We start from the raw sequence: 7,065 nt of genomic DNA, 5'->3' as shown, positions 1-7,065 counted from the left end.
TTCTCTCTAGATAGTAAATCACTGAAGTTTATTTTTTATTCTTCTTGACTTATAACTAATTTTTTAAAGTATTCTAATAAAAAAAAATATATATATATATATATATCAGGCCAGCATGGTAGTGCAGGCCAGTAATCCTTCGCTCAGCGGCAAAGGCAGAAAGGTGGCCTCCAGTCTGAGCCAGCCAGGTCTACAGAGCAAGTTCTGGGCCAATCAGGGTTACATAGCAACACCGTGTCTCCAAACAATAAATAAATAAAATGTCAGTATAGACGAGTAGGGACCTAAAGTGAATGGGGCTGCCATCTCTAGACAATCTGCTTCGGGTGCTTTAAACCTATATCTAATTCTGTTAGTAAGCTTTATTTTGTTGTATATATTAATTATCAAAGTTTTGGACCCTACATCTCCATCCAGTTTAGGAGCTCTGAAAGAAGAACAGACACACCCCCGCCCGTGGTAAGCAAGATTAGCCGGGAACTGCAACTGTCTGTGCTACTTTAGTGAATGACCGTTTCTGTGCCTCCCAAGCTTGGCAGTCTTGACTACCCAACGACATCTCGCTCAAGTGTTCTTTAAAATAACATTCAACAAGGGGCTGGATCCGGGAGGACTCAGGAGGGTGTGACTACGATCAGAGTACACCTACCAGAGTAAAGACACCTGAGGTGCCAGTCACCCCAAAGCGATCAATAGCTTCACTGCAGTCCCAACAAGTCCCCACACTCATCAATAGCCTCAGTGCAGTCCCAACCAAGTCCCCACACTCATCAATAGCTTCACTGCAGTCCCAACAAGTCCCCACACTCATCAATAGCCTCAGTGCAGTCCCAACAAGTCCCCACAATACTCTAGAGAAAGTAAGCTGCCTCGGAGATGGCACAGGGAGAGCAGGACAGCAGCTCTTTCCTGCTGTCATGACACTGTAAAGCTACACTGCAGACTGGTGTGGACCAAACGGGAGATACACAGAGTCCCCAGAGACAAGCACCTTCTCACAAAAGTGCCAAGGAGATTCTTCCGCAAGGACAGCAAGAATATGTCCCTGGATGCTGTGGAGAAAGCCCCAGCCTACACCTGCACTATAAACAAAAAGCGTCTGAAAACAGATCCTAAATACAATACCTAAAACTACAGAAGGTCTAGAGAAAAACAGAAATTCTTTGCAAACTTGGGTCATGTGCTGAGCAATGGATTTCATCAAAAGTAAAGTTTCACTTGCTCCTCTCAATTTTCAGGAAAGTGAATAAATGGGAAACTCAAAGATAACGCATCTGACCATACACAGAAAGAGACATACATGTGTGTAGGCATAGACAATGTCCATGCATACACTGTATATGCATATGACTATGCTTTGTGTCCAGATTGTATAAATTTTTTAATTAGACAATTACTCACAAAACAGACAAAGGCTTGGAACAGAAGCCTCGAAGACGAGCATATAAACAGCAAACAGCAGCACAGGTAAATGTCTTCCATCTTAGACCTCAAACCAAATCATCTGTGAGAGCCAAGCATGGAGGCTCACACAGTGCGACCGCAGCTCTAGGAGGTGACAGTCAGACAGTCAGAGTTCAAGGCTAGCTTCAGCTACAGACACAGTGAAGGCCAGACTGGACCATCTGAGACCCTGCCTCAAATTTTAAAACTGAAAAATCTGATGAGTCATCAGGAAACACCAAAACCTGCCTGACGCATAGCAGCGTGGCTATCGATCCTCAGTGGCAGGAGTGCAGCACACAGCAGCCACCACGGAAAACAGGAGTGCTAGAGAGTTAGCCATGCACCGGCCACCCGTTGCCACATTCCACTTCTCAGTCTTTAGCCAAAGGAAAGGAAAACTAATATAGCAAAAAAAAAAAAAAAAAAAGCATTCTCATAACAGCTCCATTCCAAAGCACAATGTAGAAAGGATCGCTTGTATCTGTTTGGAAGCACGATCTGTCAATAAAAAGCTAAAATGGCCTTTAGATAAGGCAGGAAACAGGAGGTGGACATCCCGCAGGCAGAGAGGATTCTGGGACAGCCAGGGGAGGGAGATTTTGCCCTCTAAAATATGAAGCCAGAGACATGGTGCACCTGAGCAAAGGTGACCAGCAACATGGTAAAATTAGGTTAGTATAAATGGGTTATTTTAAGGTATTAGCTAGTCAAAGAGCCTAGCTATATGGGCTAGGTATTTGTAAGTATATTTTGGGTCTCATAAGCCACTATTCCAGGAGCCTGGGGCCAGGAGGAAAACCATGGCAAAGATACAAAACTTAGAAATGATCTAAGTGCCCACCAACTAGTAAGCGCATGTTGTCTACTCACTTAAGGAAGTGCCACTTCTTCTTAAGGAGACACAAAGTTCAGGCACAGACATCAATGGGTGACTTAGAAAAGCACTCAGTGAAAGAAAGTGAGAAAGAAAGGCCATACTACAGCACTGCGCATGCACCACCCTGCACCGCAGCCCTGCGCACGCACAACCCTACACTACAGCCCTGCACATGCACAACCCTGCACTGCAGCACTGTGCATGCCAACCCTACACTGCAGCGTTGCACATGCCAACCCTACACGGCAGCGTTGCACACGCACAACCCTGCACTGCAGCACTGCACACGCACAACCCTACACTGCAGTGCTGCACACGCACAACCCTACACTGCAGCGCTGCACACGCACAACCCTACACTGCAGCACTGTGCATGCCAACCCTACACTGCAGCGTTGCACATGCACAACCCTGCACTGCAGTAATGCGCATGCACAACCCTACACTGCAGCACTGCGCATGCACAACCCTACATTACAACGCTGCACATGCACAACCCTACACTGCAGCGCTGCACATGCACAACCCTACACTGCAGCACTGCACACGCACAATCCTACACTACAGCGATGCGCATGCACAACCCTACACTGTAGCGCTGCACACACACAACCCTACACTGCAGCGCTGCACACGCACAACCCTACACTGCAGCGCTGCACATGCACAACCCTACAGTGCAATGCTGCACATGCACAATTACAGAAATGGGGAAATGGACAAGGATGAATCTGTAGCTATCCTGGACGATGTCAATGAGCAGCTGTGGTATGTTATGGGTCCCGCACTTGTCAGAGTGTACACAAAGACATAATGATTTAATGAGTGGAAGGTTGCCCTAAGCTAAAACGTGAAAGAAATGTCCTTTAGGAAATGTGCATCAACTCCGATTCATAAAAGTTAAATCCAAGTTGCTAGAAACTGAAGAAAAGAGACACAACCAACCTCTAAAATGTACCAAGTTTTTTTTTTTAAGTTTCATTACTAAGAAATGGATACACATTGACACAGAGTGGCCTTTCAAAAGTTGGTATTTTACAGGAAATGAGAAAATATAATGAAAGTTTATAAGGCACAGGCTGCAATGGGGAACTGTGATTGTGGACCTTAGAACTTGCACGCTTTCCCCCCTTTTTCATAAACAGAAACATCCCACCCACCTCAATCCATTCCCACTTGCCTTGTGTCGTCAAGAGATTGCCTTCAAAGTTTTCTTCATTCAAAAAATTCTATATTCTTTACAAATCTGATAGTAGCTAGGTGTTCGATTTAAAGTGTCCCATTAGGCAAAGTCCTGTCTGTAAATTCAAGCTAAGATGCGCTAATAAATGATGAGCCCTTTACTTACACTTACTTACACACACACACACACACACACACACACACACACTAGATGTTTCTCTAAGCAGTCTTCTTTTTCTATGAAGTATTAAGATGATTGAAATTTTTCTTAAAAACTCAAATTTCCTGGACTACTTTCTTGTTTTGTTTCATGTTGGTTTTTTTTTCTTTTCCATTTGGACTATGCTGTTGCTGGGCAACCGGCTCACATTTGCCAGCCCACAGAAACGCCTCCTAGGCATCCTGGGGGACAGCAAACTTCCTAACTGGGCCGTTCTCCACACACTTGGAGGCACCAAGAAGGTGCAGCGGGCCGAGCATCCGTCTGCCTTCCCTGAGCCACTTGTCCCAACAGGTGAGTGACAGACAGACCAACCCCAAAGCAACAGCGTGCAGCGCCCTGCACTTCTCGTCACCGCTCCTGGGAGGGTTCTGCAGGCTTCTGCCTGCGGGAAGGAATCGGGGCGGACGATGTGTCAGTGTCTGCACAGTGGAGTAAGAAGTCGGAATTGGGGGTGGGGGTGTCGCACCCCTGGGGGACCTCGGCTGAGCCCGAAGCCTTCGCCTCCCCAGGGCCGAGCCGCACCAGCGCGGACCGGGCGGAGAAGCCCAAGGCTGGCGGGCAAAGCTCCCTCCGCACGCCGCGTCCCCGGGGAAGGGGGCCGACCGCGGCCGCGCGCTCCGCTGGGTGCCGGTCTCGGGTAAGAACCGCGGACGCTGGGGTGGGTGTGTCCCGGGACCGGCGATCCCGGAGGACTCCTAGCGCGCACAGCGCGGTTTCCCTACAGCTCGGAGACCGGAAGGGGCGCGCCGCTCGGCGCCGGCGGGAACTGCGGCCGGGTCAACACTTCCGTTCCGCTGGAGCAACTGCGGCGCGGCCGGCGAGGGCGCTTCCCGTGGCTCTCCACTCGGGACGACGCAAGTGCGGGCGGGAGCGGGGTGCCTCTCCCACACAGGTCCCGTGAGTCGCCGGCTGAGGCCTCGCGGCTGGCGATAGCTCGGCTGCGTCCCCTCCCGCAATTGGGACGCAGACCCTGTTGGCGCGCACCCACTTACCTGCTCCTGCCGCAGTGCTCTGCGCGTCACTCCCGACTCTCGGACACGTGCACCCGGGCACGGGCTACGCCCCCCAGCCCCCGGTGACTGCGGGCCCAGGAACCCAAGTTGGCGCAGCCCACGCACCACCCGGCGGCCAGGACCTCCTCACCGGAAGTTGATTTCCACCAAGGCCCGCCCAAGCCTGCGCGCGGCTCTCCAGGCTCCAGCTGGCGCATCACATGACCCCAAGCTGAGGCCAGGTGAGCCTCGTCCGAAGAGAGAGCTGACCTGTGAAGAGCACTGGACTGGCCGTCCTCAGAAACTGCACCATGCCTCGTCTTTTGTGCTGAGTGGTCGCTCAGTTAAATAACAAGACCACCCACCACATGTTCCTCCTCTCAAAGATTCGGCAGGCAAGGCCACAAGAAGAGATTCGTGGTTGGCTGATCCTCAGGAAAATGCACTCTGCACTAGAGTGGCTTTGACTTAAGCTTTTCCTGACCTTTCTCAGGGGTTACCGCCTCTTAAAAGTTCCCAATCTTCCTTAGTGACCGGCCCATAAAAACCACCTACCAAATCAAAATCTTTCTCCTGTCCAGAACTGGAGTCTGCCATGAGATCCCGTCACCCCTCTAATCACTTCACCACTGAGAAGCAACAAAAAGAGAGACAGAGAGAAAGACAGAACTAAATAAAGCACCAGGAAGTATGACATGGTCAAGAAATGTTTGACGTGATGTCTGGTCTGAATGGCATAGCAGAACTCTGAAGTTACTGCACGTGCCTAAGCTAAAAGCGTTTCTAGACCTGCGGATGTTGAAGAGCTCTACCCTAGGGCCGTAGCTCTTGAAATCCACTCTAGCATAGCAGTTCCTTCATACTCTGTTAGAAACCGTTGATTTTTCATCTGCCATGGCATCCTTCTATCAAATCCTTCGGTCAGCAGCTTTTCCTGAAGGGAACACACACACAAATATTTGTTTGAAAGGGAGAGTGGTCGTGTAACCTCTTGTGGCTCTTACATGGAAATGGTCAATAAGCAGCACACTTGCTCAGATGGTTTAGACAACATTCACTTAGCATTTTTTATTGAATGTATCCCGTTTACCCAGGACTAGTGGTAAGAGTCTAGGAGCGAACCAGATACACTCACGATACGTTATTGCCTAGTACCCTGGATCTCTGCGTGTGCGTCTCTAGACTACTCCCATTCATACAAAAGATAGTCTCAAACATCTTGGGAATTGCTCTTCCCTTCTGTCCACTGAACAAAACTGACCAAACTATAGAATCTGTGTGATCTAGCCTCCACTGAGCTGGGCAACCTGAAGTCAATAGGAAATAAACTGTACTACTGAGCAGATCACCTCTTCTGGCTCTTTTTCCATCCCACACGTTCTTTACACAATTGAGTATATGTCTATTGTAGGAATTTGATTTCTTACACTTTTTTTAACTTCCTGTTGAGCATGAAGACAAGGACCAGGTCTTTATGTGTATGCCCAGCAAGCCATTTCCTCTGTCTCCTGGTACATCTAGCCATCTGGTAATTGCAAAGGAAAAGCATTCAATAAGTATTTCTCAAACTGTTCATCAATACCTGTGTGTCAGCTTGTCTCTTTCTGTGCTTGAAATTTTAATGGCTTTGGTTTTCATTCAAACATCTGATGCTTAGTCTGTCCCACTTAATACAAAGTTCAGTATTGTGTGTACTTAACAGTAATAAAACATCTGTATGACTGTGGCATTGGGCAAAATAGAATAAAAATTTGCTTGATGTACAGTTTAGGTATATTTAACCACTCTTCAAATAAGAACAGAGACTCAAGAAAGGTAACTTGACATGCTGTAGAGCAAGATTGAAAGCCACACTGACCACCAGAGTGACTGTCACCCATACAGCACACCACCCCGCTTTCCAAATCACTGTTTATCCTCAGAATATCACCTCAGACATCCCTCATAGTAATCTGGATTTTTAACTTTAAACTTTCAACATACTCACACTTAAGCACCCATAACCATGATCAGCTTTAAAGTGTTTCCAAAGGAAATCCCATGCACTTCAGTGTCATCCCATAATCTATTGACACCTCACCTCATCCCTAGGCAACATTAACCCACTCTGTCACATACATATGCTTGCTTCCTCTGGACACGTCTTAAACATACAATGTGTGACCCTTTGTGCGTGCTCTCCTTCACTTAGCGTGATGTGTGTTGCCTGGCCCTTACCTTTTGGGTAAAGATTGGACGTAGCCTGTAATGGCTGAATCATATTCTAGTTCCACGCTTTAGGAGCTCTGGTCCTCTTCTACACCATCTTACACTCTCATCTGTGGGGGAGGGGCCTTTCATCTCTG

The 7,065-nt window shown here is 48.2% G+C and overlaps 1 protein-coding gene across 1 annotated transcript in view; it reads right to left on the bottom strand.

The window, feature by feature from the left end:
- Ccdc91 (coiled-coil domain containing 91) overlaps positions 1-4,886 on the bottom strand; it is a 174,974-nt gene extending 170,088 nt beyond the window's left edge. Inside the window, exon 1 of the mRNA XM_051155612.1 lies at positions 4,721-4,886. The gene's annotated coding sequence lies outside the window, so the exon portion shown is untranslated. The remainder of the gene's footprint in view (positions 1-4,720) is intronic.
- Between the last annotated feature and the right edge of the window lie 2,179 nt (positions 4,887-7,065).

This window comes from Acomys russatus, chromosome 13 (genome assembly GCF_903995435.1).
Source record: "Acomys russatus chromosome 13, mAcoRus1.1, whole genome shotgun sequence".
NCBI lineage: Eukaryota > Metazoa > Chordata > Mammalia > Rodentia > Muridae > Acomys > Acomys russatus.
Note: the sequence above shows the minus strand (reverse complement) of the source record. Positions and strands in the feature narration are given on the sequence as shown.